At 39.7% G+C, this 9,110-nt stretch overlaps 1 protein-coding gene across 1 annotated transcript in view; it reads left to right on the forward strand.

Annotated features, from left to right (window-relative positions):
- PRRC2C (proline-rich coiled-coil 2C) overlaps nucleotides 1–9,110 on the forward strand; it is a 79,526-nt gene that overhangs the window by 737 nt on the left and 69,679 nt on the right. The window lies entirely within an intron of this gene.

Below are 9,110 nucleotides of genomic sequence, written 5' to 3' on the forward strand. Positions count from 1 at the left end.
TTCCTGGCCGCCTCCGGTGCGTGTGCAGTGGGGTGGAATTGCAAGGAGCGGGGTGCGGGAGCCCGGGTTCCAGCCCCGACTCCGGGAGAGGCGCGCTGGGGAGTCGGGACCGACCCTCCTTTCGCTGGGGACGCGCTGCCCCGACTCCCGCGGAGGGTTCGCTAGGCTCTCGCCCCCTAGGCCTCCATCCGCTGACCTGCGGGGTCGGTCCCACTCTGCAGCTCCCCGCTTGGAGCTACCGTCCGAGTTATCGGCGTTACGATCACTGCCCCCATGATGGGCCTGGAAGAAAGGGGCAGGAGAGCCAATAGGAACACTGAGCATTTCTTCTCTGCGCGAGAGGAATGCGTCAGATTCCTGTAAAGGGATGTGCATTTGTTTTGACTTGATTTGAGATATTTTTTGGACGTGCCCTACATGCCTGTGTGCTGGCTTCTGGAGCGACCCGGATGTCCGCATTGGCTGATGGAGGAGCGTCGGCTCAGAGATTCTGACCCCGCTAGGGTCCTTGAATATTGTCCTGAGGCTGCCCTGCTGTAAGATTTCATTTGGAATGCACTGGAAGCATCGGGATCCGTGATTCAGTGCTCGATCGCTTATTTTCCTGCCAATAGGAAGGATAGGGTGATCCGTCAGCGCCCGCCAAGCCTTCCTCCGGCATTGGTTAAAAGTAGCTTTAACCTTCTCTATTGGTAATTAAGATGCTGCTCGGACTGGAGCCATTTTTAGGTGTGTGTCTCCGATGCACTGCAGCATCTTTTCTGACCCAACTCAAATGCATTGATCCACTAAAAACAATTGGGCATGCGTTAGTTTGCGTTCTAGCTGAAGCATATCGTCTCATAGCCAGCCTCTCCTTTTCTATAGAGGATTTTCAGAACACAGGCTTTTTACCTTTTCTGTTTTGGTCTGGTGAGCTAATAATATATGTGGCTGCTCTGCCTTCCACCGTTAGTTGACCTTTTTCTGTGTACTGAGCACAGTAATCAGCTCTTCGTACACATTACCTTCTTAAATCTGACAGCAAGCCTTCCCGGGCGGTGCTGTTACCATCATCCCCATTTTACAGGTGAGAAAATGAAATCTAAGAGATGAAAGCAGTTCGACCAAGGTCATACAGCAGTTGTTGGTGTTGCTGTATAGATTCAGATCCAGACTGTCTGAACTCAAGGGGATCCTAAACCATCAAACTGCCTCCCTGCCTTGTAATTTTATGAACTATGGAAATTAAACAAGATACAGTATTATTAACCTAGTTTCTTCTGTTTGACTTCAGTATAGAAACATTGTATGTGAAGGTGTAAAAAATGGATTGTAGCTACTTTAGGGATGGGGTACAAGCTAATTTTTGTACCTTTTTTATTTCAAGGACAGTTGGGTAAAACTAACTACAGTATGGCAGATATAATTTTTTAGGTGTCTGGACTCTTACTGATAAAATATTTCCTCATCTTTAAAATGGAGATGGTGATAATAACAGTACCTCCCTGGAGGGCTTGCTGTAGGATTGACAAAGATAATGTATGTAGAGGGTTTATGACTGTGCTCAGTACCTAGTAAAAGGTCAATAGTAGTGGAGGGCAAGTGGCAGAATATTGATAGAAGATACTCTCTCCCAAGCAGCAAGTAATCTGCATTTTCTCAGAATGGAGTAAATATTCTTTGGAAAGTTGAAGAAATAGATTTCATGTCCTGTTTTTATTTTTTAAGGCTGTTCACACTTCCATACTGAATTATGTTTCTTAAAGATTTCTTCTTCATGCTGTACAATCAGTAACCCTGGAATTAGTATATTACCCATAGCTCAAATACAGAAGTCCTGGCTTATTCCTGCCCCTGTCTCTGCCTGTCTCTGCTCCATCTCACCTTTCTTACTGGTAAAATGTCTTTGAAGATTATACTGTTATGTCCCTCTCTCCCTCTGAGTGGTTTCCTCCCACACCCCAAACACCACTTCAATTTATAAGTCACTTGTACAAATATTTATACCATATTTGTGTAAGAACTGATCATTGACATTTGTTACACAAATTGGTACAGAACCCTATTCTTCCAGTGAACAAGATCTAAAAATCGTCTGACTTGAGTTATACCTAATACACTTTCAGTAAATTGAGACTTGTCACCTTATAAATAGGGTAACACAAAGAAAGCTTATCTCAGTCTGTTAACTGTTGCTTAGAAGTCTTGACATTTTAAATTTCTCAGTATTGCAATTAATGCATCAGCCAGGACATCTTTGTGGGTAAAAGTATTCTCTAGAGAGGTTAACTTCAGTAAATTTTCTATTGTGTGTTTTTTTACCGACCTCCAGAAAGGCTAAATATATACTGATCTTTTAGTAGTTGTATTTCTAGTAGTTATTTTGACCAAATGCCAGTCATGGTTTCAGGCTTGTGTGTGCACATATTTGTTCACAAATCAGATTAAACCAGGGCTGTTACTGAGTTTCAACACTTGTCTAGTTGGGAGACAGAAACTTTGATATGGTTAGCAGATACCTAGAGTCTGAACACAAAATAACAATACAATTACTGTTAATGTAATGTAATGTGCTCAACTCTATGGTGCTGCTGGTGCTCTGCATTAAAGAAGGATGGAGTCTAATCAGCGTTTATGGAGCATAGCTAGTATTGAAAGCACTGATGGATATTATTTATATAGCATTTTATCGGGTAATTTTCTGTTTACTTGTTTGTTTTCAGCAGTACTGATCTGTTTTCCGTTTCTACACTGTTTCTGTGTCCCCATCACATTGTATAGTGGTTGGCATATACCTAGAGTTTATTATAGGTCATTGAATGAATGAGATTAGGAAACAGTACAATAGACCCACAACTCAGGTTCAGCTGATGAATGTTTTAGTGGAGCAAAAGAATACCCTGTCATTTTCACCCCGTTATGTACCCATGAGAATAGTAGCAGAGCTTTCAAATAGCTTATGTACTATGCATCGTGAGGTTTCTTTTCATTTTTGCATCAGAGATTCTTTTAATTTTATAAGGCCCAGTGAATCAGAGGAAAATGGCTTTTGGGCCCCACTGCCAAGGTATCCACAGTCTTAAGGGTTATGAATAATAGAAGTTATTGTGTGATAGTTTATTTTATTATTATTCATACAAGAAGATAAAGATAAGGGTTATACAAACAGGTAAGGGAAATTTGGGGCAGAAAATCCATATATGGAAAATTGCCTTTAGTATGCATTAACTACCCAGTTGATTACAAGTGAAGGCATGATGGCCAGAAGAGATCAAGAATAATTGTAAATGTTAATATTTGTTGAGCACTTACCATGCCATGCACTGAGCTAAGAACATTTTGTACATTATCTCTTTCAATCCATATAGTAAGCCCAGGAGGTGGATTATTTTATTCCCACAATATATGTGGGATTTAAAGAGATTTAAATAATTTGTTCAAAATTACTTAGCTAGTAAGTGGTATTCAAATCATTGATCCAGAGTCCAAGTGCTTAACTTCTGTGCTACATGGATTTCCCAGTGGCGAGTATTTCTCAACCAAGTCATTCACAATTTTTGCTTTATCTTCAAATCATATGTCAATATCTTTAATTCAATTAATTGTCTTTTAATTAAAAGAAAAATGTACATGATTATTTGGTTTTACAGTTTTTCCCCAACATGTTTTAAAATATAATTTTGAATATTCCTCTGTGGACCACTTAAAATCATTTTAATATACCATCAGTAGTCTTGTATTCCACCCTTTGGGACGATGTAACTGCTGAGAAGTGAGTGCTGGCTGGATAGGCTCAAGCAACAGTTGGAATTGATAAGGCCAGAAGTGATTAAGCCTAGAATGAAATAGATTCGTCAAACAGGAAATGGCAGTGTTACGGGAATACAGATATAAATTAGAGCCTTAACTGCATAACTGGGGCAAACATTTCCATGATGAGCTGCAAAGTGGAGTGGTTTGATTTAGACAACTGTAACAGGATGCTTAAGACAATCTATGGCAAGAATAAGAAGGAAGTCAGTGGAGAAATAAGGATGGAAGAGAATAATCTGAAAAAATGGGATTATTAGCCAAATGTAGCAGAGTTCAGAATAATGTATGAGAAGTGGCCTTTGGATTTGGCTTAGAAATTCTTGGTGACCCTAAAAGAATTTAGGTCAAATGAGGATGAAAGGTTAAGCAAGGGGGGCTAAGTAGTGAGACCTTTTGATTTTTAGGTGTATTGAATATGTGTTTCCGTATAGCTTTTGAATTTCACAGAGGAAGGGAGAGGGAGAGAAAGAGAGAGAATCATTGATCAGCTGCCTCCTGCATGACCCCCACTGGGGATTGAGAGCCTGCAACCTGGGCATGTGCCCTAACTGGGAATTGAACCCAGCAACCTTTAGGAATGGGGGATTATGCTCAACCAACTGAACCACACCAGCTGGGAAAATGTGATCTTAAAATTATGTGATGTTGCTAACTTCAGAATTACTAAGTGATTGATTATAACAATTAGAAATGGAAGTGACCTTAGAAGTTAACCAGTTTAACCTCTTACCCAAAGCAAGAATTATCTTGAAAACTAGAGGCCTGGTGCACAACATTCGTGCACTGGGGGCAGGGGATCCATCAGCCCAGCCTGCGCCCTTTCGCAGTCTGGGAGCCTTCAGGGGATGTCTGACTGACGGCCACCACCACTGCGCTCTGACCACCAGGGGGCAGCTCCTGTGTTGAGCGTCTGCCCCCTGGTGGTTAGTGCACATCATAGCGACTAGTCGTTCTGCTGTTTGGTCATTTTGTATATTAGGCTTTTATTATATAGGGTGATATTTCTGCAACAGATGAAATACTTTTGTTAAAAGAGATATTACTGTTTGTTGCTATAATTTTTATCCTTAATATTTTACTCTGTATTGTAGCACAGATTTTGATAATTAAAACTTGTTTTCAACAATACAGATTTTAAAAAAACTTGAATATTTCAGAGTCTCTTAACCTCATGATATTTATTATTACATATTTTAAAGGTTTGATGTTTGCCCTGGCTAGGTGGTTCACTTGGCTGGAGCATTGTAAGTTTGATACTTATTCCTTCTATATTGATTGAAAATTGAATTCTGATTTTCATAAGGTTTTTATCTAGGGTACTGGTTTTGGTGTCGAGCCTGGATTTAATCTTGGCTCCATCACTTCCTAGCTATATTAGTTTGAGACAAGTTATTTTACTTCTCTAAGGTTGTTTCTTGGTAAGTTTTAGTGACTTGGGCTTTGAGCTTTTATTACCAATCCAATATTTTTATATTATACTACACCTCTAGAGCTTAGTTTTGTTTTTTTCTTAATTGGCTTCAAGAGTTATTACTAAATTAGGATGTATAAAACTTGGATTTCTCTTTATGTTAGAAGTGGGAAAAAGAAATAGCAAAGAGTACTCAAGGTCAGGGAAAATGGTTCTGTGAAGTTGGGACAAGTAACGTTTGGGAGAGCAGATGAACTTCTTTAAAAAGAAACTTGCCCTTGCTGGTTTGGCTCAGTGGATAGAGCGTCGGCCTGAAGACCGAGGGGTCCCGGGTTCGATTCCAGTCAAGGGCACATGCCTGGGTTGCCAGCTCGATCCCCAGTGGGGGGCGTGCAGGAGGCAGCCAATCGATGATTCTCTCTCATCATTGATGTTTCTCTCCCTCTCCCTTCCTCTCTGAAATCAATAAAAATATATATATTTTAAAAAGAAACTTTTTCTTTTTGAATAATTTTAATCTTACAGAAAAATTGTAAAACTCGTGTAAATAATTCCCATATTCCTTCATCCATAATCTCTGATTTTTGGTAGTTTACCATATTCTCTGTGTGCATGTACATACGCCATATGCATGTGTACTTAGTCACATATAGTATGTGTAAGCCCTGTCATCACCTGGAACCTTAAATTCAAATCCAAGTTCCCATGCCTCCACTTTGCTCACTCACATAGTCCATTTTCTCCTATTATACATAGGAATTGAATAATGCAATCCATACAAGCTTGACTCTAATAAACATTCAGTAATTACTCTTGTTAGAACTTTCATTCATCCTTATTGAATTGCCAGTCCTTTCTGCTCTCCTCTTTATTCTCTTCCAACTTTTCTCTTCACTCTCTGGCTTATAAAAATATATTAAAAAGAAACTTTTTCTTTTTGAATAATTTTAATCTTACAGAAAAATTGTAAAACTCGTGTAAATAATTCCCATATTCCTTCATCCATAATCTCTGATTTTTGGTAGTTTACCATATTCTCTGTGTGCATGTACATACGCCATATGCATGTGTACTTAGTCACATATAGTATGTGTAAGCCCTGTCATCACCTGGAACCTTAAATTCAAATCCAAGTTCCCATGCCTCCACTTTGCTCACTCACATAGTCCATTTTCTCCTATTATACATAGGAATTGAATAATGCAATCCATACAAGCTTGACTCTAATAAACATTCAGTAATTACTCTTGTTAGAACTTTCATTCATCCTTATTGAATTGCCAGTCCTTTCTGCTCTCCTCTTTATTCTCTTCCAACTTTTCTCTTCACTCTCTGGCTTAGACTTCCCAGGAATGTTTCTCTGACCAATCTCCTGGCAGTATCCTCATCTGCCTTGCTTTTCTTCACACCTGTCTGGTACAGCTCTCCTTATGCAGTCCAGCTGCTGTGTGCTTCCAACCACACAGACTGCAGAATATTGAATACCCTGCCCTCCAGCTTCTGCTGGGATTTCAGTACTGCTTGTTCAATACCTGGTTTTCCTAGTGGGATTTCCTCCCAGTTCTTTGCAAACCTTTTTCAGCCTTCTCATATTCCCAAACTGTTACCTCCACTCAGTTGATGAGGACAGCATGCCTCTTTCATTTGTTTCTAGTAGTGTCTGATAATATAATATAGTAGGCAGTGGGTAATGTTTGTTTGAGTGAATGGGAATTCAACATTTTGAGTGTGTAGTTCTATCAAAAACTTTAAGTCAAGATATTTTATTCTTTATTTATAGACAATTAAAAATAAATGTCTTAAAATTGTAGCTTGAAAGAAAGTTTTGGGAATTATCCTTACTGAAGAATGAACAGTAGATGAGATAGTTGGCCAAAGGGGAAAGGGGAGAGAGAGAGAGAGAGAGAGAGAGAGAGAGAGAGAGAGAGGTGGCAACAGCATTTGTATAGAAGGGTAGAAAAAAAGGAGACCACAAGATGTCAGAGTCCCAGAAGCCAAAGAAAATGGTTTACAAAGAAGCTATTTACTTTTTATATTTGTACATGATAACTATTATTACTTAGTGGACATACTTCCTTTACTTTTTCAGTAAGACATTTGTGAAGTGTGTACAGTATTCTCATCTGGAAATGGGTTGCGCTTTTTAATGTTAAATTTTTAAATCAGTGGGACATTGTACTGTATCTGCACTGTATTTCCCATAGGACAAACTCTCAGCCAAAGAATGAGGAAAAAGGATATAAACACAGCCTGGGTGGATATCTAGAAGTCCATCATGGCCAGAAATGTAATTGTCATTTAATTGAATTTGGAAAATTGGCCATCTGTGGGTTTTTTTGTAAAATATATGTCAATATAGAAAAATTCAAACCTGTGAAGAATTTTTGTGAGTTTATTTGAGCCAAACTGTCGACAATTGCCAGGAAGAAAAATCTAAAGAGATTGAGATGATGCTCTGGAAAATGATGGCTTTGCACCTTATTTTATACATTAAAATCAAAAGAGGAGACATTTGTGGGTTACATGAAATCCATTGATGATAGATTGGGGAGGGGCAGGGGGAAGCCTCTGGGATTGGATAAAATGATAGACACAGCCCTGACTGGTTTGGCTCAGTGGATAGAGCGTCAGCCTGTGGACTGTAGGGTCCCAGGTTCGATTCCGGTCAAGGGCATGTACCTTGGTTGCGGGCACATCCCCAGTGGGGGGTGTGCAGGAGGCAGCTAATCGATGTCTCTCTCTCATCAGTGTTTCTAACTCTCTATCCCTCTCCCTTCCTCTTTGTAAAAAAAAAGATAGACACATACTTCTTTTACATAGTTGGGTATAGGATAGTTAACAGTCAACAGTTAACTCAATGACAATGAGGGGATTTGTGACCTGTGCTTTGAGAGGTCCAGAAAGGAAAATTACTTTGACATTCCAAAGATATGTTATCATAGATGCAAAAAGACAATAGTCTCAGTTAAGGTAAAGATTGACCTTTGTCAAGGACGATACCGGCCCAGGACATAATTATCCACCATAAACTGCTTTTAGTTAAAAAGTTTTAATTTCAGACCACCCTTTGTGGTTACTTTAGGTCTCTGGGTTTGCAAAGCCGCCATGCAGGTCTTCTCTGAGCTAGTTTGGTTAGCATGTGGTCCCTTTTCGTCCACATACACAGATTTTGAAAAAAAAATTTATCTTTATTGTTGAAAGTATTACAGATGTCCCCCTTTTTCCCCATTGACCCCCTCCACCATACCCAACCCCCAGGCCTTCACTGCACACATACTAGATTTTAAATATCACTTAAAAAATATTTTCAGCATTGAATAATTTTATGTCCTTTTGTGATTGGTAAATGAGTAATCTTTGTTATTTTTGCACTGAAGGAATTTTAGAGATCATAGTTTAATCAATAATCTGTTTGCTTTAAAAATACTGGCTCTTTTTTCTTCTTCTTTTCCTTTCTTTTGTTACTGTAAAGGAGACCTGCCCCTAGTGGCTCTGCCTAGGGCCAGCTGGTATGTGTGGGTTCTTGACTTTATGCAGGAAAGATTTCAGGTAATTTTTAGAGGATGTTTATTAAAGCTGGGGACAATGAAACAAGGAAGGGCCTAAGATGGAAGGAGCAACAGGAGAGGGATGAGGTAGGGAAATGAGGAAGTCAGAGAAAAGAGGGCCTTGGGGACAGGATCCAGGGGGTTAGCCTGGCATGGGCCTCTGCTGCCCATTGCTCCCTGGTTGCAAGCCTTAGAGTTTAGGGCAGGGGTGGGCAAACTTTTTGACTCGAGGGCCACAATGGGTTCTTAAACTGGACCGGAGGGCCGGAACAAAAGCACGGGTGGAGTGTTTGTGTGAACTAATATAAATTCAAAGTAAACATCATTACATAAAAGGGTACGGTCTTTTTTTTTTT

The sequence above is a fragment of the Myotis brandtii genome, unplaced genomic scaffold, assembly GCF_000412655.1.
Source record: "Myotis brandtii unplaced genomic scaffold, ASM41265v1 scaffold250, whole genome shotgun sequence".
NCBI classification, from domain to species: domain Eukaryota; kingdom Metazoa; phylum Chordata; class Mammalia; order Chiroptera; family Vespertilionidae; genus Myotis; species Myotis brandtii.